Source organism: Euprymna scolopes, chromosome 1, assembly GCF_053919585.1.
Source record: "Euprymna scolopes isolate OS-2025 chromosome 1, ASM5391958v1, whole genome shotgun sequence".
NCBI classification, from domain to species: domain Eukaryota; kingdom Metazoa; phylum Mollusca; class Cephalopoda; order Sepiida; family Sepiolidae; genus Euprymna; species Euprymna scolopes.
This window is the reverse complement of record NC_136482.1, coordinates 67,134,120-67,160,883: the sequence shown is the minus strand read 5'-3', so window position 1 is coordinate 67,160,883 and position 26,764 is coordinate 67,134,120. Positions and strand designations below refer to the sequence as shown.

Sequence of the window (26,764 nt, the reverse complement as noted above, 5' to 3'; positions counted from 1 at the left end):
AGTTTTGTAAGTATGGGTGCTAGTTCTGGTAGAAGTTTTTTGAGTACTATAATTGGAATATCGTCAGGGCCGGTTGCTTTACTGCAATCAAGGTTTTTGATTAGCTTGGCAACATCACATACAGATATTTGTATATCACATAGTGTATTTTCTGATACAGGAGGAAATATTGGGGGTTGGCAGCCTTGGTCGCAAAGGGTCGAATTAGCTGCAAAGTTCTTGGCAAAGATTTTGGATTTGTCTGATGCTGACGAGATTACCTCAGGTCCATTGATGATAGTTGGGATGGAGCACACACTTCTGTTCAAGATTCTGTTTACAATTTGCCAAAACTGGTGGGAACCAAGCCGCTGCTCAGCTACTTGGGGCTTGACGGACTGAGCATACAACTCTCTTGCGTTCTTTATTACTTTCTTACAATGGTTGCTGGCAGTCCTGAAAGCGGCTTTAATTTCCATACATCTATTACGTTGGAAGCAGTGGAAAAAGTTATTTCTGTGCGCAATAGCAGCAGCACATTCTGGAGATAACCATGGCTGGCTGTTAGGTTTTTGCTGGAACTTTTTCGAGGGTATGAAATTGTCTATACCTACAATTAACCATTCAGTCAGGTCTGATACTATAGACGACACATCCTTTTTAAACATGGAACGCAGAGGAAGATCCGTTATAAATGTACGGAAAATATCCCAGTCAGCCATAGTGTATCGATATACTGTACGATGGAGAGGTACGTCAGAGGACTTATTACATTTCATTTTTATCTTAATTGATACCACTGAGTGGTCGGAAGATCTAAGAGGAGACAGAACGGAAACTGAACATTGTTCAGGGCAAGTTGTGAGAAAGAGGTCTAGGAGACTTGCATACTGGCCGTCATTGTCGGGCACACGGGTGGGTTCGTGAACAATCTGAGTGAGGTCATATGCAATTGAGAAATCATGACAGAATCTCCCCTCATCATCGGTCTTGTTTGAGTCGGTCAACCATTCGACGTTGTGAACATTGAAGTCTCCACATACGTGAATGTTAGCTGAAGGATATGCTGATAGAACTTGGTCAATTTTCTCAGATATGCGTTTAAAGATAGTAACTCCGCTGTTATGGGGGCGATAGAGAGTAAATATAAATGCCGTAGTGTGAGCTAGTGCTACTCGGAAGCACATATAGGGCAAGTTAGGATCTTCTCTGGAGATGTCCCTACCACATGGAAAGCCATCTTTTATATAGGCACATATTCCATGCCCATGGCGATCTTGGGGGTCAGTTTTGGAAGTTAGGTTAGAGTATCTTTTAATTACGAACTCATTTAGGGAAATAGTCTGTCCAATTCCAGTTTCACATAAAAAGAATAGGTCTGGTTTAGTCTCCTGTAATTGGGCTTCAACTTCTGGAAGGTTAGAACGTAGACCCCTGATGTTGGAGAAGGAGACATGGTAGTGGGGGTCTACGTTGGAAGTTTCAGATCCGGGTTTAATCGTGTATTTGTTATTGAAACTTTTCATGATGGAATTTTGGAGTTTGTGGACTAGGTCGTCAGATTTGCTTAGAGCAGGACAGAGAGGGGAATACAAAGAGAGAAAAGTAACGAAGAATTTTTTTTGTAGCACATGATAAGATAAAGCCGTAACAATTACCCAATAATATGGCATCGAGAGGCCCCACCAGAGACTACTGCATGGTCCAGAATCCATTCACCAAATGGCAATACAGCAGCCCCAGTACTTTGCACCTGCTGATAGGACAGCCTCCTTAGTGGTTAATCCAAGGTTCGGGTCCCTGACTATCAGGCGGATAACGTCAGCCTAGATAAAACGTTTACCTCCAGCACCCTTACTAGTGACATGGCTACAAGGATAGACATAGAACAGAAAATTTCCGCCATCTCTGTGGACTGTTCACGCAAAATACTGCCAACCTAGAATACAGCTTTTTCTTCTCCCTTTGTCAGAAAAATCACTCATTAAAAAAATGAGGACTGAGTGACAAATAAAGTGAAGCGAGAGTAACTAGAGCTGGTTGGGATACTTATACATAGGTATTTACGGCGGACATGGCACCTTCTCATTGGCTTTACCTTCCCCTTCTTCCTCCATTTCCCCATCTTCTCGTCGTGCATTCCCATCTTCATCATTGTACTGAGAAATTCCGAAGGTAAAAATTATATAAATTTTAAAAATAATTTCAATATATTTTACATACCATTTTTTCATAATAAATTTCTATATTCTGCATGTCACAAATAGACAAATAAAGAAAAGTTATTAACGTTTATACACTTCGTATGCATTTTCTATCCATTTTCATATATATATATATATATATATATATATATATATATGTATATATATTATACTAGGATTTCACAGATTATTTTATACGGTATATTGCTAGTTCGTATAATTTTTTCTCTGCCCCACATTTATTCAATAATTTCATTCAATATTTTTCTCTCCTTTGTTTGTTTGTTTATTTATTTTTTCCAGTTGCTGCCTACTCTCCTTTATCTTAAATTGATTAATTTATATCGAATTTCCCAATTTTGTTTTTTCCAATGTGTTTTATTTAGTTAATCCCATTCTGTATTTAAAAAAAAATACTTGTGTCCATTCATTCCGGGTATTGCTTGGATTTTCTTTTGTTTTTTTTTACTACTTTTTTATTAACATTATCCCGTGTTTTATTTCCTCTATTTCGGAGTACATCGTCATTTTCTTGGTTTTCTTTTATTTATCCTGTCTTTTCTTTATATTTTTCAATCTATCTTTCTAATGATTTTATTTCCTTTTCAATAAGTCTACATTACAATTATTGCTTTCTCCGTGTCTATTGTTATTAATCTTATTTTCTTGTTCACCCCCCCCTCTCTCTCTCTCTCTCTCTCTTCAAGCCTACATCTTTTTTGGTAATATTCGATGAATTCTCAAATTTCCTTTTGCCATCAGACTTCACCTAATCTTATTTCGTTATCCCCCTCCTGCCCATCGATAAGCTGATAATAACTTTTATATCCCCGAAAGCAAATCTTAAGAATTCCAAAGATTAACTGATTGGAACGGAGAGAATGTTGAACAGGAAACATCATTCGTTTCCCTCTTTTATGTAAACTGATAAAGTATTCCCTGTTTTCTTGGTCATTAATATCAAAGTTTTCTTAGACCGTCAGCAATTAAGGTTTTGTTTCTTTTTCACCACATCCTATGCGTCTCTCAAACGTTGTGAAGATCAATTGCTATTGGGCAAGTACACAAATTGAGAACAACGTCTTCAATACACTAACCAGCAGCATTAGCATCATTGGTCGACTGTGGCGTCCATCTTGGACACCGGAGATCCGACTACTCTGAAACAGCGACACTTTTTTCTAAACTTTTTATAGTCATCATAATCGATCGCTCCCTCCTCAATCTCCAAAAATAATCCACAGCCAAATACAAGGAAGTTTTTACTAAATATAAAAACGTACTTTATTCGTCATAAAGATAATCGTTATTTTAGTATCTAGGTGTTAATAAATATATAAATTCTTCATTTATTTCTAGTACAGAATATAATATATATAATAAAAGTCAGATAATGTATATCTGTAAATATATTTCTCCATATAATATATATATATATATATATATATATATATATAATATCATAACAATAAATTAATAATAAATCAAATCAATAACACCTCCTAATTTATCAAACATTATACCTTTCAAATCAATAGTTCATAGCCAAATCTACTTCATCAGCTACATATCACAAATCCATTATGCGTGTTATTTTGCAGATATTATAACACTTTCCGGCTTGCAGCATAATCATAGTCACAGAATATCGGAGATATTTTCACTTACAAACAGATTTACTACTGTTACAATCACCTGATTGTTATTAATTGTGTTATGCTTTGACATTTTGTATTTCATTTTGTCAGTTGCTTATTCTAGCTTTTGAACATATATATGATCACACTCTTTAATAATTATTTTCGTATTCAGCATGTATTATAAATATTTCCATTTATCAGAATATACAGATAGCAGTAATTGTGACCATCAGCATTATTCTAGGTATCCTAGAAAAACAGTTACTTATGTTTTAAGACATGTTTATTTATTTTTTTCATTTCATTATTTTTAATTCGACTTTGGTCACACAACATAATTACTAAATAAGAGTTTGCATACGATGTTCATCCCCTTTTAAAGTTTTTAATTTTTATAGTTTTAAGCGATTAATAAAATAGAGTAGCGAAAATGAATGCACTGAACATGGAATTTCGCTACACTTGTTAATAGTCGCTCGCATCAACTGCTCATCGCCATGCCTTCGTGAATTGCCTTTCGAAATCAAGCCAGAAACACAACGGTTTAGACGTTAAGTCGAACTGAGGATATTCTGATTCTTCAAGTTCCTTAACTGTTATATATCTGGGCGTCATAATAGAAAATGTGCCAGACGCATCCCACCTATTTATATTTACCAGACGGAATGGGCCGTCCATCTGAACGCCCACGTTTTAGAACTTGAACAGAGGTGTGTCTAACAGTTATCTCCCCTGCCATGTTATGTATACCTTTCTCTACGTATGCCATTCCCTTTCCGAAAATTCAAGTGAGCGGAAATGAAGTAAACCAATTAGTGTGCAATAAGATCACGCGCGGCGATAACGTCAATAGCAATTCATTCAAACGTAGATTCCATGAGCAGAGCTTCTTTCTCAGAAGTGCACGATTGTGGAACTCTCTTCCGTTCGCCTGTTTCTCACCTGACTACAACTTGGATGCCCTCAAATCCAACATAAACAAATTCCTAACAAACCGCAACCTTAAGTAAGACACTCTATCAAATCTCCAATACTAATGATTACTACAATACTATCTCATTGTTTACTGTACACGAAATAACCCTTATCCCTGAGTGGTCTCCGGGCCTTGATAAGTTGTGACTCTCATGTAAAAAAAAGAATTCAAGGTATTCTTTGGTCTCTCCTAAACACGCGAAAAACCGAACGTCTTACGAAGAGTACCACGTCATGAATCTATGGCGGTTAAAGCGAACCCCAAAATCACTGTGTCCAGATCTAACTCATGTAAAGTTAAGTTATTCAAAGTATAGATTTTTATAGTAAAATCAAAAGGCAGAACTCTAAAAACAAATATAAGTTTGAAGTTCTCTTTGTTCACCCGATGCTTAACCTATTGAGTATAGTATGAAGTTTTTGTTGGAGAGATTGCGCCATTTGATGTGGTAAAAACATTTTGCATTATAAATCCTTAGTCGTTGTGTTACATTATTTTGCCGTCCATGTGCCTCACTTTTTTCATGCCGATGCTAATTTGAATGTAAGACAACGACATCCATCTCAAATCACTTCACCCTGAGAATTCTTTCTTAAAATTCCTCAGCTTAACATTCACGGCATTATTAAGTGGAACAAATATATTGAGGACATTGCGAACATCTACTGCAAAGAAGGTAGGTTCCCTCTGTCGTGTTAACAGACTACTCACGCCTGAGAGCATCCTATGCCTCTACAAAGCCACCATTCACTCATGCATGGAGTATTGTTGCTATTACCGGTTTATCCCTCTCGATATAGGGTCTAAAAAGAGTTTTCCATCTAATAGGTCCCACTTTGTCAACTAAATGCCAAACCCTGTCCCATCACCGCAAATTTGTATCCATGTGCCTGTTTTACAAGTATTTAAATCGGATGTTATTTGATAAACTCTTTGCACTTGTGCCCCCTTGACATACATGTCTCCGTGAAACCGTGTTAGCAACATAATAACACCTCATCAGTGTTAAGGTCTCTAAATGCAGACATTTTTCTACTCTAATACTTTCTTCCGTCGAACAGCTAGACCCTGGTCTTCCTTTCCTGCTACCTATTTCCCCGATTGTATAAACATAACATAAACCAACATCTTGTTAATCTTTTCTAGTCATGATCCCACGTAGTAGCTCCATCCATCCAAGTATCATAAAAGCTGTAGTTATCACGGCTGACATCTTTTATTATTTATACATATTTATTGGTACGTTACGAGACTACAAATCTCATAGAGTCATACCATTCTGCACAGGGGAGTTTTATCTGAATTAAGTTCTTCAAAACGTACTGTTATGATATCTATTAACTTAATTAAAACCTTCTAACAGAGATCGAAGTGTAGTATGTCTTACTGCACTTCATTTTTCTGTATCTTGACTATAAAAGAGAACAGATTTTATACTTATGTAATTGTTTTTTGTTTTTCAATGCAATGATATATTTTTCTAGGAAGCGGTTTGTTACACATTAAAGCTTTACTTTATGTATAAGTTTGCGCGGTTGATAGCAAGTATGTAAGAACTATACATAATACGCTTTGCTTATATATGTTCCTGATAGAAGAATTGCATTAAAGGTAAACACAGCTCTAAATTATATTATCTAAAGTGTATTTTAACTTATATAAAACAGAGTGATATTGGCTTCTCCAAAATCTTGAACATATCACTAACTTAATAAGTATGATCATATTAAACTAATTATATATTTCTAGATCTACTTTATCGACGAATAACACTTTCTAGATAATTGCGATATACAAGTTAACAGCTGCAGTAGACATTTCCGCTAAGCAGGTCATTAGTAGTTTCAATTAACATATATATTACACAAACGTCTGTATATACGAAATGTCTTTTCCATATATTTTGTATATTTCATTTCTCATAAATTATTTTCTCCAAACTTCTGAAAATCTTAGTTTAAGGCTTGTTATGCTTTCATGAATTTGTCAGAAAAAGTCGTTTGAGTTATCTACCATTCCAAAAACAATGTTTAATGCTGAATTATAATATAGGTCCCGTAAAAATACTAACTGATATAAAAAATGCAAAATCTTGTTCTTCTTTATGTCAGGTTGGGTTTACTATATACAAAATGTTGCATATTACGAGGCCCCCGCTTTGGGTCAGCAGATGACTTTGACCCCGTTCAACTGCAGTGGTCGTTGATCGTCTTTCGCCGGGAGGACTCAATCTGAATTCTCAGCGTCGCAGGCGTCGTGTCAATTTCACCAGAAAATCAATTACCTTTGCATGCAAGCCAAATAGGAAGACAAACTCGGAGAGTTATAGACTACTAAAAAGTTAATTGACGAAAATTAGAGGTTTTCGCATAGGTACATTGTTCGGTTCGATTACACCAGAAACATCAAGATCCTCCACAATCTTATTCTTCGTTCTCCACGATGGCGGTCGGGATGGATAGAGGGGTTTCACGCTTCCCTAAGAGCCTGTGTTTCTCGCGAGAGTTCGCTTCAATTTGATCTTTTCGGCCCGGGCATTCGCTTGTATATCAAGGAAAAGGGTAGGTTGGGGTAATCTCCCTGACCAACCAGAATTCAACACGTCTTTTGGGGGATCCCCAAATCGTTTGCGTGGATGCACCTCAGCAGGGCGTCCGTAACCTGCGAATCTGGGATCCAAATTTAATTCTATTCACATCACTCAAATGGTCAACATTGTTACTTTTCCGCAGTCAGAAACCATACGCTGTGCAGGTGTTCTTCACGCCACACAAATGTGTGATTTAATTCCACATTAATCTGACATTTCCTGTCATATTCCTCAAACAATAAAATACATGTTTGTTTTACAAAAAACATAATAAATTCATCCCTTTGATAGGTCACCCGCCGCTGGGATTCAATCAACGTTTAACAGACAATCTCAGCATATTTACCCGGCCTTATTCAGGGTATTAGTTGATCTTAATCTCCCCAATGTGAAGCAATACCGCTCCCCTAGACGGTCATGTCATACATGATTCGAACAAGTTAATGTTTTAGAAGTTAAATATTTTCGACAGACGATTCTTTTTCCATTACCTACCCTAACTCTGTTTTCATGATAAATCAATAAATCTTGCATTTTCACACATGTTTTCAAGGGCAGTCTTTCACATGAAATCGGTGCCAGTGACTTTGAATACCCCCTTACACCATATCTATGGTTACTTCCACTCCTCCCTTACTCACATGTCATAACCCTTCTTCAAAGTTGTTCGCACTTCTTCCTCCTTATCCTCATCATCTAAACCTGGAGTACTTTTCACATTGTAACAGTTGCCATTTTTGGCACATGCATTGCTACATTTTAGTTCATGCTCTCTGCAGGTACAACTTATGGTAATTCATCCTTGCAAACACTTGCAACTAATCATCTGAATAAGTGCATCTGGATCGGGAATTCTGTCTGTCATAACTGGAACTAGTTTGTTCCCTTTTACTTTTCACCTCATTCAGATGGTTCATTTCATCACTACATTCTATCCACACCATAACTTGGCAATAAGTCCACAGAGAATGAAATCTGCAGGCAGAAGAGGTTGGAGAGACTAGTTCTGGCGTGATGAACATCTTTGCCAATGCAACCTTTTGTGCAGAGCATATTGTATCTAATCGACGCCAGTGAGTTTTTCTGATCTCTATTGAACAGTTTTTTTTAATTCAATTTTCACCCCAAACAAGGCACAGTGTCACTTTGAAGTAGGGGACTACTATCTAGGACACAAGTTGAAAGAAATATCATTAAGGGAGATGAGTAGCAAGATATCTGTTCACATTTCACTTGGACTTCTGCATGTCAGTACAGCAGAATCACGGAAGGGAGTTCATAAGTCAAGCAGTTCAGAGGAAGAACTATTGAAGAGAAGGCTGTCTTACATATAGGATTATCTACTGTGTAGGGGTGGGGTTTAGCTGCTTTTCGGGTACGTTGGGGTATTTTCGTCGAGGGGATACAAGTGCTTGCAGTTCGTCAGAGCATTAATCATCAAAGTACTTGTAGAACAGGCAGAGGGGTGCAATATTTCGTCGAGGAGACAGAGGCTGAAGACGAGATGACAGTCCAGGAACTATCAGGCTGACGATTCTCTTTTGAACCCTGTCCAGGAGTGAGAGACAAGTAGCAGATGCACCAGTCTAATTTTGACAACAATACTCAATACATAGAACCATTGGTTTCTACAACATTCTGCGTATTTTCTCTATTTATGATTTTTTGTAACCCAGACTTTTTTCCAATAACGAGCATTACGGACACCGAATAACATCCTGTAAAGGCGTGCAGAAACAATAGGTCATTGCAAACTGTTTTACCAAGCACATGTTTGAGAACCTTAATACTATAGACTATGATGTCCCTTTGTCAAAGCGGAAATAGAGTGCAATACATTTGCAAGCATCTGTATGAAACAGCATGAGTACAAGAAGATATATATTTTCTCCAAAAAAGTTTGTCGCTCTGAAAGCAGATATACTGAGAGATGCTCGATTTGTTCCATGATCAGCTGGATAAGTGGCTGATTGTTTGGCCCATTCGACAAAAAATCGTCTTTTTCCCAGAAAATATTGTCGCCTCAGTAATGTTCACCTACTTTACATTCAACTTTTGAGTTCGCCTCTGATGCGTACAATCCTTTATACTTGGTCCACCATCATAACTATCAAACACAACAGTGGCGCCCTTATAGTTTTTGACAGTGAATGAAGCATAATCCCTTACAATTGAACTGCAGGTGTTCCACGGTAAAAAAGATAGCCCACGTCTAGAACGTTGTGTTCTGTGACTGGAACAGTTTGATTGACACCACTGTAAGGTTTTGTTTTGACACAGTTTTTGATTGCTTCGGCAAGTAGTGTTTTTCTTCCTGACGCAAGACGTTTTAAACAATCAACTTGGGTATAGACATACTTCATAGGACATAACATCAGCTAGCATAAAAGTTATCAAGAGACTACGAGAAACCTCTTAAAAAGAATTGCTAAGTTAATGCTACGATCTGTAGACACTTTCACGTTCTTGCTGGATGCTGGTGTTTTTCTGAGTAGAAAAACATCGATTGACCAGCCATTTTTTGACAATGCCTCTCCCGATTTTACAGACGTACTGCACGTTGTCATTGTTATTGATTCTTGCAGTGATGTTGCGTAACGATTTATTAGCTGAAAGCCTTGTGACACTGTTTAATTTTTCAGCATCTTTTTCTAGATCTATTGCATCTATTTTAAACCGAAAGGCAGAAAACTCCGTCGATTTGCCACTAGTTACATAATTTGTTTTGGTAAGATCTTGCATAGCAAGATTGTAAAAAGATTACACACTGGCTGACATTGCCCAAATTGTTCTATGGTGGTCGGACATTCCACTCCCTCGTTTTGGCTTTCGAATGGGCGCATTGGTATCTGCTCGATCACAAGATCGGAGCTGATAAGCTCGGTGTTGGCTGCTGCATCGAATTTCGGAAAATCTAGAGTTGGACTTCCGATGTACTTAGGATTTAATCATTCAATGGATACATTTATTGGAGAAACAAACAAGGCAACTTAAGATAATTCTGATGGCCAGCGGCCGCGAATATTGGCAGGAACTGAGACAGTACCGAGATCCATCTCCTAAGACCCCATCCGACTAGCTGAAACACGTGCTTAAGATGTAGGGGAAGTCGGGGTAAGTTGAGCCAATTTTCCATTTTGGCTCTTCAGAACCCAAACGACTAATTATTTTGCAAAGATGACTGTATTATTATAAAATTCTTTTATTTGGGAACATTTTGAAACAAGTTGCAGTTTTCTGTTAGTACACCTAAACCGACCATGTGCTTTACAAAAATGCATATCAAATGGCTCAACTTGCCCCGACCATAGGGCAAGTTGATCCAACCTCTGGGGTAAGTTGTGCCATACAGGGATAAGTTGTGCCACGCAAAAATGTGTTGCAAATAAAGAAAGAACAAGCCCAAAATTGTTGCTGTGGTTATAAAACAAATTATAATAATGAAGTAGAAATGTTAATTACAGCGAATGAACCAGCACAAAATTTGAAACATATATCTGAAAGTAAGTTAATGAAGTTGCCATTGTGACAAGTCACAGCTGAAAACGAGATGGCTAGAACAACGGACAGAACTGCCAACACTATTTGGCTATGGCAGCTTGTAAACAACATCTTCTGCATTGAAACCCGCTTCGTCCTTTGGGTTTGGAACAAACACAGGCTTGTCCGTTCCTACATTCCCAGCAACTTTTTGAAGGAAAAAACCTTCAAACTCAAAGTCCTCCCCGTTGAGAGTGTCAACCCGGGCAATATAGTTCACAGTTCGTGATTTGCCAGCACATTTGACAACCACAAAGTCACCTTCGATTATTGGGCTATCCAGATCAATATCACCATCACTATCTGATGACACATCATCAAATTCAAAATATGAATCATCAGTGTCACTTGAACATGGGGTTTTAGATCTCGGGGGACATGACTTTTTCCCACCAGCATTGAACAAACACTGCTTTGTTTTTGTTAATAGGCTCCTCTTTCTATTTTCAGAAAGGTCTATCAGCTTCTGTCGCTCAGGGCTGTCAGTCAAAATCTTTGAGCTGCCCTTTTTGTGACCACCTCGACTTGCCTTTCTTGGTGCTGCTTTCGGAAATGGCTGAATTACAGATGGTGAAATGTATGGACGATGCATGACATCATGTGAGCTAGATGAAACACAAGACCCAGATGCGGATGGTTGCATAAGATCATCTTCTTGCTGTTTTTGTGGTCGGACATCATCACTGTGCACGGGTCCTGCATCTTCCACAGTAGAATTTGCCTCAAGGCTTTCTGCAGCCACATTTTGCTCACGGTCAGTTGGAAGAGAAGGGGAAAAGTCAATTTCACTAAAGATGTCCCGGTTAAATGGATGAATGCCCGAGGCTTGGAATCCAGCAGCAATGTTCAATGGTGTCATGGCAATCATCTGGGCTTGGTTCACTAGAACTGGGATTTCATATATTGTTACTGTTTTTCCTGGATTGGATCGTAGCCACCCATCCATGGCTCTGTTGTATGCTGTTTTGAAGGGTCCATACACTGACCAGTCGAGCGGCTGGAGACGATGGGAAGTGTGTGGTGGAATGGCCAGTAAGACAATGCCATGAGATCTTGCTGTGTTCACAACATTCAAAGAAATGTGTGTGTCATGGTTGTCGAGGATTAAGAGGATTTTCATTTCTGATGAGCATCTGGTGTGCTTGATGATGTGATTTAAATATTCCACAAACACCTCTTCATTCATCCAGCCACTTCGTGTTGCCTTCCCTATGCACTGTGTCGGTCCACCTCTGATGAAGTGATCTCTGTAGTGGACTCTGGGAAAGATGAACAGAGGAGGCACGACTGATCCAATTGCACTCACACTGTACACCACCGTTACCAATTCCCCGCGTTCAGCGGAGGTGATTGAACCAACTTGTTTCTTTCCTTTTTCTGTGTCAACGGCTCCAGGGTTTTGAACGGTGGTGCACCCAGTCTCATCAGTGTTGTAAATGTCACTTGGTGAGAACTTGTACTTGTCCATTATCTGACTCAAGTTGTTGAAAAATGTATCAACAACTGGGCGGTTGAAGGCTGTGGCATGCCTAAAAGTTGTTGCGTCTGTCACTCTAATTGCCAGGTTCCGGCGCTTCTTGAAGCCTAACCACCAATCATGTCCTGCTTTTTTCTCACGATCCCAACTTGGTGGCAGATTGAGACAGTTTCTTTTAGCAAACTCATATGCCAGTGTGCGACATCTTCTCAATGAGAAACCATGAAACATGTCTGACAATTGTTTCACGTGGTCAGCCAAATCCCTTTCCATTTCAGGACTAAAAACCAATTGCCGTAAGGAAACAGGTGTGTAAACAGTCCCTGCTGGTTGACTATCTTGTTTGTCCATGTACCGCTTCAGTGTCATTCGATCAATGTTAAAGTCCTTTGCAGCACTCCTCACACTCTGACCTCCAGTCACAGCGGCAGCAGCCCGTTCCATAACGTATGTAGGAGTTTGTCCACGATTTGTCTTTCGCACGTAGTGGCGCATGTCTGGTGGGCTTTTTTTTTCTGTGAAACACACAAAAAAGAAAAATGAAGTTAACACAATAAATCCGATAATGATGTAGAATAATACTAGAGTTAACTAGTTGATTCAGTGGAGTTCCTGGCATAAGTCTGGAACATTGAATAATGAATGCCAGAACAGCTGGTATTTGTAGAGAGGCACCTGCCTCTACTGGCATGTTTAGCCAATCAGGCGCCTCCAAATGGAATAACCCACCATGCCTGACTAATTGTAGGCTAGTCCATAATGGTGGAGAGGGGAGGTAAGTGCATTCTTGATTCTACAATGATAATAATAATAATGTTAAAAATAATAATGATAATAGTAATAATAAAAATAATTATTATTATTAGAATTACAAAGCGCCTGTACAGCATGCAAATTCCTATCCAAGCACGGCTTACACATCTTAAACATTTACCAGGAAACCTATAGATCTAATTCTTATACAAGTAGAGCATGTAACTTATACAACATGCATTTTGAATTCACTCTATAACAGGCCTACTGATGTGGTTGCACATTCACCTGTTTCTTGAAAACGTGTAAAAAGACATATGGGGCAAGTTGAGCCAGTGGCACAACTTACCCCATTAGCATTGGCTCAACTTACCCCAGTCTGACCTCATTGAATTGTCTGTTCAAATGCATGCATCTCATGTGTGGTGAATGTAAAAATCTTTTACAGGTATGAAGGCAAGTAATTGAACAAACAACTACCACATATTATTTCTAATCAAACTATTACTACACACAAGAAACATGCACTCACATCTGTAACGCTTTATTTTACTTTTTTGGCACGAAATCTGATTTTTTTTACTGCATCAACCTCTGATATTGGTTCAGCAAAACAAAATGGTGGAGGTTAAAGTCACGTGATCAGTTGTTTATAGATTGCATACAAACTTGGATTGGCTTAGTCAATTGTAGTTAAAAGGGGGTGGCTCAACTTACCCCTATGCTCAACTTACCCCGACTTCCCCTACTTAGCATGTGCTGATAATTTATCCATAGTTTTCTGGTCTTGGAGATCCTTGTCAATTTCTACTTTTTCTCAGTTTAAGTGTCGTGAACTCTGTCTATGTAATTCGATTACATTAATGAATCTAAATCACACTCACCAGTCTTCATCAACATGTGCAATCGCTCCAATTTCTCCATTTGAAAACCTGGCTCATCTTCCACGATCTTGGAAACAATCTAATGTGTTAGACACTGATTCACTAGCAGGCGGCTACGAAATGCTCGTTGCACTACCTTTCTGCTCATCATGTGTACGGCAGCATTTTAACCATATACTGCCTCCATGATCTCCTTGAGTCCAGTACAACCCATCAAAGTCCCAACGGAACTCAACGCATTCTTGAAGGTATGGAAAGTGCCAAGCAACAATATCACATCTCTAATTGGAATATCATCTGTAACAACGTTCGCGATTTCAGACGCCTTCCAAAATAGCGGTTGACAAAAAGTTATAGTAGTTGGCATATTTTGTTTTGACGATTGACTACATAGGTAATCTAGAGTAGATATGATACATGTTTTATCAACTGAGTCCATGTGTATCATTGGAAGAAATTGTACCAAAGATTTTCCCGGATATTTGCTGTCCCTATGTAGTGAGACAGCATGCCTTACCAACTTGGCTTACTCTTGTGGAGGCGAAAAGACATTTCCCCAAAATGTCTACATTGCGAGTAGAGATATCAGGTGTGTATGGAACTGACAGAAATTCTAAACAACGATTGACATGCTCTTAAAAGCGATAATCTTTGATATCGATCGTCATCCTTTTGACAATTTCAGGTCGGATGTTTTTGTTGTATACTTGCTTCCCTGGTGTGATAGCTGTCATCATTCCCATCCTTCGAAAATCACCCTTTTGTATCCGATGTTATACTCCACATTGTCTCGTGCAAACAACAGGGACTGACCATGGATGTTTATGTCACCGTCTAACACATCCGCAGCACGTGAACATTTGTTTCTCTGGATATGAGGAAACAAATCCCATGATTGAAAAACTATCAATCAAGAATCGTGATGTCTACATGTGATGCATTTGCACCGCGACAAGCTGTAGAAGCGTAATAACAGTTCTTGGGCGCACTGCTTAAACAACTGCTTATCCGATATCTGCAACGTTTCTAGACGTGTCCTTCCCAACAAACAGATTTTGCAACATGGACCTCAAACTGGCTAGAATAAAATTTACTGATGCTGCTAAGAACAGTTCTGCAATTGTTGGATACATATTCTCCATTGACTAAACTTGATACTAGTTTCGATGAGTTTTGCTGCAGTTTGGAGAATTGCACGTTTCCGTGCTTCTTCATCTTCTCTTGAAGATGACTTGTAATATTCATGAAGAATGTCAGAGGCTTTTTCTCTAAATGTCACAATGTTTTTGATGTCACTACGGCCCTCAGTCACAAATTTAGGGTTCCCATATCATCTTAGCAGCTTTTCCTTGAGGTAATAATTTCCGGACGCCGTGGATTTACTTCTATGCAAGTATTCTCCTATTTAAGTGACAAGGCCAGATATTGTAAGCTGTTCTTCATATTTTTTCGCTAGAACTCACAAACACGCTCGAATTCCTCATCCTGATCACTGCCCATTAGTCTTGCACTTTTTCACCTGACGTGAATTCTCATGGAATATTCCGTATTGCACAGCAGTTGACGCTACATGACTGGTGGTAAACACAGTTTGTTGCGTGAAGATCACCTCTAAAATATTTGATCTGGCTTTAAACAGCAGTGGCCCACTCATCCCTTCTGGTTTTGCAATGGAATGATATAGTTTGAACAAATGCATCAGTCTTCACATGGATAATCTTTTCATCCATTTTTCGTTTTGTGTCTTTTTTTTTTCTTAGTAACAGTTCGATAGAATAAGCAATGTACTACTGTCATATAGCTCCAGAAAAGCGTTCCTTTACACTGGTCGGAGAGAATCAAGCTTGCAATAGCAAAGTTCTTTTTGTTTTTGTAGTTTACGCGATACGTTTTATGAACACAAGTTCGTGCTTCAACCCGGACTTTCACACCTCTCTCGATACTTGCACAGTTAATGCATTTGACTCAATTTTATTCAACTCATCACGGTCACTTCACCGTTAAAACTTTGTTCACAAAACGGACAGTTTTCCTCGTTGGCTGAATTCATAGTTTACTCTGAAAATATGTAATCAGTGCATCAGTATATGTCTGTATGTGAGTCGAGTTGACTGCAAAAATACGGACTGAAAAATAGAAGAAAAAAATTCCCCACTTATTATTAAGGAGGCTTCGTTTTAATAGCAAAATCACTTGATATAACCTGGGATCCGTACCAAAATTATTGTACTTTTTAGCCTACTCTGTAGAAGTGGCTGACGGAAGAAGTAGAAACAAACATACATATGATGTACGAGGGTATTCAACATCACTAAAAGCCATTTCATGTGAAAAGATTAATCCTGAAAACATGGGTAAAATGCAAGATTTATTAATTAATCCTGAAAACATGGGTAAAATGCAAGATTTATTAATTAATCATGAAAACTAACCGATGTTTTTAAATTTTTAAAAGCGCGTATGCAGTTTAATACTATCTAGAATTATGTGAGGCTCGAACTCGTGTGTTGAAATCGTAAAATAATCTACTGCTTCAGTAAGGTGTTTGCTGCTTATTAGTCTTTGTTTACTAATCATATGTTTCTGCTCTTGCACGATCAAACAACAATTACGCTATAGCATTTAAAAAATATATTTAGATTATCTACTTTACATATATATGGTGAAGGAATCGCAGCTCATGCCTTTCTAAGTGATATTAATATGTTGATTGATCACAACAGCGAATCCGGTATTTTGGAGTAAGGATTTTGCCTTTAAGAATGCTTAAATGAAAACTAAATAAATATTCAGGTAAAAAAACTACTAGAGTGCAGCACGGAAGGAAGTTCTTATCTATAGAGCACATCATAATGCAATATATTAGCTAAAGAATACCGAAGTCATGCCAATTGTCATTATCCAGCTCCCCTACTCCCCGAGGAGTTGGTCCCCATTTCTCCTTCACTCCTAAAATTAAAAATCGGCATTGTGCCTAATTTGCTTTGTGGGGGAGCAAATAAATACCATTTTCTTGGCCTTTTGGCCAAGATCAAAGTGTAGTATCTGTTCTTACTACATGCTGTACTTATGTTTGTAACTTTGTGATATAAAGTGGGGGATCACTTTTCTGTATTAATTTAATGTAAAATGATCACCCACTTAACAACCAGTCATTCTCAAAGCCATTCAAGTCATTCTCCATGTCATTCAAGTTGTTTTTGAAGGATTCCAGTTATTTTTTAAACATTCAAGTCATTGTTAAGGTCATTCAATTCATCCTTAAGTTCATTAAAGTCATTCTAAGTCATTTACTTTTTATTTATTTAAGGCATTTCACCCCATTTTTCGGTCATTTTAGTTTATCTTGAACAATTTCACGTCAATCCTACATTCACGCATTTATTCATTACACGAGAGGACGCGACTAATGGCTATCAGCCTTGTTAGTGTGTAATTTGAATATGATACATCTGATAGAATTTTAAATCATTGTAGCAAATTCCGTAGTCCAATCAGTTAGCTCTAAAAGAAGAGAAAATACCAATAAATGTTTATCGTATCTTCCATGGCAACGGTTTCAAGACTGACAATTCCTATTAATTCTGGTAACACAGTCTGAGGCCCTTTTTCGTACGCACAACGAAACCTGACAGAGTGAATGCTATAAATATTTTCAACTTAAAACTTTTAACAAGTTCGTATAGGATTCTGCTTCACACATAAATGAAACATTTTCAAAGAAGTCATACACAGGTGAGATATATTTACGTTCTCGTCTGCGTATAGAAATCACCCTTTTAGCACTCACACACATATATATTCTGAGAAAGTTTTCTGATCTGAACGAATCGGGTGAATATGTCGTCTTTTATGATTTCTTCTTGTGCTGATTTTAATTTCCCGTTTACCATTTACTGGCAGATCGCCCGTCGTTGCCTTGTCATTATATATGATATTTTTTACTTTATGCAAATTTCGTATGCATTCTAAAGCCGATTTTCCATTGATTATTATACTGTGCATAATATTTAGTAGTGACACCCAGCTGATCCGGTTGTAAAATACGCTTAAATATGATATTTTATATCATGGAGATCTCACATTTCTTATTAGGGAGCCAATACTCTATTATAATAGAATCGAAACCGAAACATATAACTAATACCTTATTTGTTAGCCTCTGAGCCACACCCATATGCATACAAATAGTTTAAAAATAACATTGTATATATATTTGCGCATGTGTAGAAAAGCACTTTGTGTCAACTTACGCTTAAACATATTTTAGTTCATGCAGATTTTATTTTATTATTATTATTATTATTATTATTATTATTATTATTATTATTATTATTATTAAACAAATTGGCTATTGATTATTATATTGTATGCAATATATAGTAGTGGCCCTTCAACATGACCTGTTCGTACAATAGGCTTAAATATGATATTTTCATTCATGCAGAATTTGTATAATTAATTGTAAGCAAATATTCTAATTTTTATTACATTGTACCCATCAGATACTTGTGATTTCGAATGTTCTTTTTAATATGACTTTCGTTCCATAAACTATAACGAAAATCAAAACATATAGCTCTCAGACCTTATTCGTTCACTTTATACTGTACTGTAACCTTTGGAAAAAACAGAAAACCATGTTAGAAGATACATGCATGTATATTTATGCACACGTAAAAACACAGTAAGTCGAATAACGCCTGCCAACTTACATTCTTTTTTCAATTTTATTTCTTTCAAAAAATATCCTTACCGGCTAAAACCGGATCGTATTTGTTCAACAAGTCCAGATTCCTTATATATTGAATTTACCGTTTGTAGATTGAAAATTATTAGAAGATTGTAGTGAGATAAGTCACATGTATATGTATATATATATATATATATATATATATATATATATATAATTTAAAGGAGATTAGAATAATAGTCTAAAGAGCTAAGTGTATTTTAATGTAACAGTGAAATTACTAGTTTAATTAAAATACAGGAAATGCTCGTTGTAATTTAGATATATAATAAGCTCGATAGTTAAATGTCCTAGAGCTAATTCAATATTAAGTAATGTGATTTACAATTTAAAAATTTAAAAAAAAAAAATTTAATTTAAAAATCAAATTTTAATTAAATTAAAAATCAGTTTCACAAGAAGGAACAACAACAAAGTCAATTATCTGTACGATCGTTTCGGAAATCCGTGCTTTTTATTTGTGGTATACATGAAGTTATGTAGAACAATTATATATAGTTTTTTTGGTAAGCACGGTCTCCTCATCAGCAAATGTAGGAGGATTTTTATTGAATTTAGTTAATATATATAGAGAGAATATTTATTTTGCAAGTTTTTTAGAGAAGATAATTGTCATGTATTATTGACTTTATTTATTATTTGATTTACGGGTTTAAGGGAGGTAATTGGTCTAACTTAATTTATTAAAAAAAAATTGTAATCCTTAAGCCCTTAAAAACTCTGGATATAATTCACAAATTAAATTCATAAATGAAAATGATAGAAACATAAACTGCATTAAAAATGAACCTATTAAGAGCGTAATAACATATAATATGGCAATGTCTTCTCGTATACGAGTTAAGAAAAATAACCAAGAGACAAAAAAAGATAAAACCAAACTACAAATATTAGATAAACAGCAAACTAAAACCCGTAAACGTAAGAATAGACACAAGGAGATCCTATGGTTCAACCCCCCGTATTCCAAAAACCTAGAAACGAACATAGCCAGATAATTTTTTAAAATATTAGATAAGAACTTTAAAGCCCCCATAGATATAATAAAATTTTCAATAAGAACACAATTAAAGTCTCTTACTCTACTATGCCTAACCTTCATCAGAAAATAATTAGCTCTAATAATAATAAAATTAATAAACTACAAAATACAACTATACAAAATACATCGGACTGTAACTGTAGAAGAAAAAATAAATGTCCCCTACAAGGCTCATGTAAAATTAAAAATGTTATCTATAGCTGCACAGTATCAAAAACTCCAAATCTACAAGAACCTATTAACAGCCATAACTCAACTACCAGATTAAATAATAACACCAACTTAAATCAATCTACCGATCAATTACTAATCAATCCACCACATAATAATCCAACAATAGACCTAACGGAAAATAATCACAATAATCAAGAGGTAATATATATTGGTTCCACATCTGGCCTAATAAAACATAGAATTTCAACGCACAAACATTCTTTTAAAAATAACTCTATATCAAACCAAACTACTCTATCCAACTATATTTGGCAACTAAAAAATAGCAATATTTCTTTCAACTTAAAATGGCAAATAATTGAGACTTGCAAATCATATAAACCAGGAGATAAATTTTGTGCACTATGTACAAAAGAAACCCTAAAAATTTTAAAATATGAAGATATAAAAAGTACAACCAAACTATTAAATTCAAAACACGAGCTTCTGACATGTAATCATAAACGTTGGTTTAAATTTAATAAATATAAACCACCTTAAATAATTAAAAATTACTCATTATTAAAAATAGATTACAATTTAAAAAAAAAATTTTTTTTAATAAATTAAGTTAGACCAATTACCTCCCTTAGACCCGTAAATATATATATAGCTGCGAACTTACAACAATTAAACATTCAATTTTTCAAAACTTCCATGTGTGATATGTCCGAATCATTCAGCACGAGAAAAATATTACAGAAATGTAAACATATTGTTTGAGATGAATGCAGAATGGCATACAAAAAATAACTTGGGACTCTTGATAGATCCTTGCCAAATTAGGGTTGCAGTATTAGACCATTTGGGAATGCAGTAATATTGTTTGTAGTACATTTCAAAAAACTTTATCTGAAATTCTTTGATCAACAACAGCAGATGTAATAAATGCTATCCTCAAATACTTTACATTTTGGCAGCATGTGAAACTGAACTCAATCATGCATATTCAGCTGCAGAACGACTGATCTGCTGAGATATCTTCGCCTAATTGCTGAAATTGGGAACGGAAAAGTGGCGCCTGGTGCAAATTCAGGGCGAATTCCCGTTGCTTCATAACTTCTGTAATTTAGTTACATTAAATAAAGAGTTGGTAAAAAAAAGATTTATTTTCAGATATTCAAATTGGTTATCAGAATTGCAGTTGATTGAGTGAACGAGCTATGTTGGCAGCTCAAAACAAAAGCATTCAAAATATCACGATATATTTCAGCTTAAAATTCAAAATAAGGAAGTCAGATACAAGTCCGTCAATTCTCTTGTGGAAGCATACTTAGCTATTTATTACAAACAGAATGATTGAATTCACTAGATTTCCTAAACATGCTACCGCATATACGTACATTAACAATTGGTCTAGCAATTATCATGTTGCGAAATATCAACTAACCCAAGTTTGCAATAGCGAGAAAGTTGCAGTAAGTAAAAAAAATGTGAACAACATCAATAGAAGCAACAATCTTGATAGGGCCTTTAAAATGGGAAGTGTTCTCATTCTAGATTTTACTATAATTCCACCGGACACGCCATTTCAATGCAGTGGATTGAAAAAACTCAATTCGATTGTCGTTTGCAATCACCATCAACAAAGTTCAGGGATAATCTTTATAATTGTGTGCCTGACATCGTCATACTGACTGTTTCTCACAGTAGTATAATGGTTCATGTACTTTAAGGTCAAACCTAAATACGAAGATTTCATCAAATTATTAGTAAGTAAATGTTAGAGAAAATGACAAAGTGATAAGATATAGAAATAAGAGGGAAAAACAGGCGGAGTAAAAATCAGTGAATGAATGAAAAAATGGGAGCATGTGCACATTGGCTGGTTTGACTTAAAATGTTTTTGAAATCAAGTATGTTTTTTATCATTCAATCTTCTGATGACTATCATACTTCCGGCAAAGTGACATAGATAGTTTTATTTATGACCATTTGCTGTTAACCTGGTGCCCTTTTATCATTAGTTCTTTAGCATTGATTTAATCAACTCACTATGTCCACTCGTTGGCGCGCCTTCTTTTCTACGTTCTGCGTTGCGTGTCCGTCTTAGTTGGGAACATGAGTTTTTACTGGTGAAGTGATATAGATAGGATGAAATGAAGCACGCCTACAAGTGAGCATAAGTCCTGTAAAATCCAATGCCAGAGGTCTAGAGTAAATGAGAGAAACCAGTGTAAAGATAAAAAATCGTAAATAAATCCGACCCTGTTTTCTTAACAAAAGTATAATAGCAATCGAAAAATTAAAAGGGGAAAGAGATTGGATTCTAAACACATTTCGAATTTAAAACTGACTAATGTAAATTTCTGCTACTTTTCCCCTTTATTCCTTACTTTATCTCGCTCTTATAATTTTTTTACTCCAGTTACCCTGACTGTGTGGTTTCGCTTTCATTCATAAATTAAGTAATTTTTAAATAAAATAAATACTTTTAAGTTTCACTTCAAAGAGGATTAATCTTTCTGACACTATTTCGCTGAAAGTTTTCACAGCGTTTGTTCATCGAGTACTTTTTGCTAAACTCAAACTATACAACAAAACACGTGTACGTAGATTACTGTTTTATAAGTAAAATAAAAATATATACGAGTATATAAATATATATATATATATATATATATATATATATATATATGAATAAAAAAGAATGCGAAAAGCATAAAAGCTTATAACTTTTCTTGATTCGTTTTCAATTGGTGACGTGCAGGAATACAAAATAATATTATGAAAAAAAATTAAATTTTTTTTTTTATAAGTACATATTTTCGACCGATCCTTCAGTCTTCATCGGTGTAGTCTTGTTTGGGTACAGTAAGTGAGAAATTAGCCAAACAAATAGAATCAGCAGTTCATGTATGTTATTTTATATATATATATATATATATATATATATATATATATATACATAAGTGAAAATATACACATGTATTTTGATCTCATTAATATCTTATATTACAGTAGCTGTTTAATATCATTGGAATTCTTAGTGAGATTGATTTGAACACATCATTTTAAATAGTGCTTAAGAATGTTGAACGGAGAAATAAAAAGCATTAAATATAGAAAGTAAGCTAAATTAGTAAAACACTAAATAAACATTTTATATGCATATATCTGATTATATATTATATTTACTCTCATATACAGTTTGAGTTTATCCTATATAGTGAATCACTTCTTCAAAAATTGCCACAAACCTACATATATTATTAAGTAAGATTATTCATTTTTCTGACAAATTTATTAATACCATTGATTGCATCTTTGTGACAATGTTGCAACAATATAGCCGATTTAATACGTTTTGAGTTTACTCTTGTTCATAAAAACAAGATTATGACATATATAAGAAAAACGTTTATATATATATATAAATATATATACATATATACACACACATACATATATATTGCAATTAAGAAGGGTAGAATTTTATGATTCATGATTAAAAATAAATTTGTATATATATATATAAATATACATACATATATATTCCTTTAATCTTCTCTCTAAAAAGGGTGAAAAGTGGGAACAGAAGAGGAAAGAAAGAGAAATGGGGAGCCAGCTAACCGGTTTCGATCGTCGCTTCTCAAAGCTGTATTGAGGGAATTTTTTAAAACAAAGAATGAAAAAGCGATTAAAATTGGGTTTTATTCAATTTACGGGGAGAAAACAGTGGGAAAACGATTAAAATAAAATAGGTTATGGCGGAATACCCTTGAGATTAATTACGTTCAAACCCAGGATGCATTCCCTTTGCTTGCAAAGGGAAGGTTTTTCCAAGTCAAACGTGAACAGTCTCCAAGATCTTAAGGTGATATAGTGAATGAGCACGACTCAGAATAGAAAAAGAGTCCGAGCTAAAGTTTGCTGCACAATACGGGGTTTTAAGTAAATGATCAGTAATTGAAGACCGGTATGTGTTAGTAACAACGTCCGTTGCTCGGTAGGTTCCATTCCTAATTTTACTGGGTACATGTTCTTTGATTCTTCCATCTAATCTTAATGTCGTTCGACCCAAGTAGTTGGCACCGCAACCACATTCAAAATTGTAAATAACGTTACTATTATGGTGGAGGAGTGGAACGTCTTTTCGAGAAGATGGTAATAAAGTTCTTGTAGAGAATACAACACGCAGATTGGCAGCAAAATAACATACATGAACTGCTGAACCTATTTGTTTGGCTAATTTCTCACTTACTGTACCCAAACAAGGTTAACGAAGATAAATTGGACATTTGGCCACTATATTCTCTTTAATTCGAAATAATTCAGCCAATTTCCTTTGAATAACTGACCTAATCACATCTAGTGCGTACCCGTTTTTGGATAAAATGTCTGTCATTGTTTCCAATTCCTCAAAATCATGGCACGATGTATTAGGGTCTAAATTATATTTATCTTACGTTTGTAGGGCAAAATGAATCCCAACCAGTGTACAATCCTGTAAATGTTGGTTTACGGTACATAGATCTATGGTGATTAGATGGTGTTTTTGTTACCAATACATCAAGGAAAGCTGTGGATGAATTGCTTTCTCCCTAATAGGTGTACTTTAACGCGGTAAGCATTCCATTGAGTAAGAAGAAAAAGGTGTTTGCTTCCGTTTGGTTATTAAATAAGCAGAATGTGTCGTCAACATATCGGAAGTCCACTAATGATTTTATGGGTCCAGATAGTAAGCGCTCTTCCTAGAACCCTACGAAAATATTCGCCATAGCCGGTCCAAGTACTGAGCCCATGGCCACACCATCTTTTTGCCGATACATAATATTGTTGAAACTAAATTCCACAGATGTCGTGGCAAATTTCATAAGTTCAATAAAGATGTCTTCGTGAATTGGAGGAGCTGATATCCGGCCGCGATATAAAAAAATCTGCACAAATATCTATAGTTTCCAAAACAGGAACACAAGTAAAAACATTGCTAATGTCATAAGAGCACATAAATTTATTAACAATCTTAGACTTTTTAATAAAGTTAGCAAAATAAAATGAATCTTTAAGACAATATTTACTATAATGTTGTAAAACAGGTTGTAAAATGTAAAAGATCCATTTTGAGACCTTGTGTTGTGATGACCCTACCATGGAGAGAATGGGCTTTAATGAGATATCCGCTTTATGGATTTTACGGAGACCATATAACCTTGGGCGGATAGACCCATAGGGTCTTATCTCACTTGCTACGTTCGTCGGAAGTAGACCGTTTTTGACCCACTTGACCAGTTTCTTTTGAAATGTGGTTTCCAAGGAGGCGGTTGAGTCATGAGTTGCAACAGGGCCCAATTTTTCAAATTTGTCCTTATCATCTAGTATTACTGACATTTTGTCAACGTACTCATGAGGATTTAATATAACCACCCCTGACCCTTTATCTGGTCTAGTAATAACTAATGATGGGTCTTGTCGTAAGGTTTTAATAACTGCAAAATGCTATTTGCCCCATTCAAACTCAGAATGCGACACTGGTGTACTGACGTAACTGTGAGCAAAGTCATTCAATTTTGCCTTGAGATCTCTAGTTTTGGTTTCAGAGACTGGTGCAAGCCTTTCTGCTTGGGCATTGAGGATTTCAAATTCCGAAAATACCTCTTCCCGTTTAACACCGGGCAAAGGAATATAAAATCTAAACCATGATCAAGTACCATTAATTCTGAAGATAACAATCATGGGAAGATAAATTAAGAATGTCACTTTCAATATTTGGGTTGGTGGTACTTATTTGATTTAAGAACTAATTTTTTATTTAAACATTGCAATTAGGAAGGAAAGACTTTTGATTCATGATTGAAAGTAAATTTGTATATATATATATATATATATATATATATATATATATAGAGAGAGAGAGAGAGAGAGAGAGAGATATTACAAGAATAAGATATTAACAAATTAGTTCTTAAATCAAATAACCAATTGGAACACTTAATATATAAAAAGTTTGGGTGTATCACCAACCCAAATATTGGAAGTAACGTTCTTAATTTATCTGCCAATTTTAATCGCTTTTTCATTCTTTGTTTTAAAAATTCCCTCGATACAGCTTTGGGAAGCGCGGGTCAAAACCGATCGTCTGGCTCCCCATTTCTCTTTCTTTCCTCTCCTGTTCCCCCTTTCCCTACATTTTTGGAGAGACGATTGAAGGAATATATATATATATATATATATATATATATATATATATATATATATATATATATATATATATATAATTACTTTTAATCGTGAATCATAAAAGTCTTCCCTTCCTAATTTCAATATTTAAATTTTGTGTCCCTAAAAACATTATGATATATATATATATATATATATATATATATATATATATATATATATATATATATATATATATATAAGATTATTCTAATTAAGCGGATGATGAAAGTGCTCATACTCGTTTTTTCTTTTTTACTATTAGGTCCCATTTTTACTGGGGACAGACTTCTCATTGGGCTACTGCACTGCCCAGGAAAAAATTCATTATTTCAGCTGTTTTGAAGACTTTCTAATCGCATCGTCACGCTGGACTTATTTTGGAATCCATTCTGTCTTAAGAACTATTTTCATTTCGGATCAACTTGAGAGGATTTTCATGCAAGCTGAAATATTATGCTCGGTTTATTTTTATATTTTTTTTTACATATCCAACATTTTTTCATTTTTTTATTTGGCAATTCATAACTATAATAAATGCGGCTTTCATTTAA

The 26,764-nt window shown here is 35.6% G+C and overlaps 1 long non-coding RNA gene and 1 pseudogene across 1 annotated transcript in view; one reads left to right on the top strand and one right to left on the bottom strand.

Annotated features, from left to right (window-relative positions):
- The window catches only part of LOC145301511 (uncharacterized), a 2,019,466-nt gene that overhangs the window by 352,462 nt on the left and 1,640,240 nt on the right, over window positions 1-26,764 (bottom strand). The gene's annotated exons all lie outside the window — the stretch shown is intronic.
- On the top strand, window positions 17,049-17,185 carry LOC145284141 (U2 spliceosomal RNA; annotated as a pseudogene).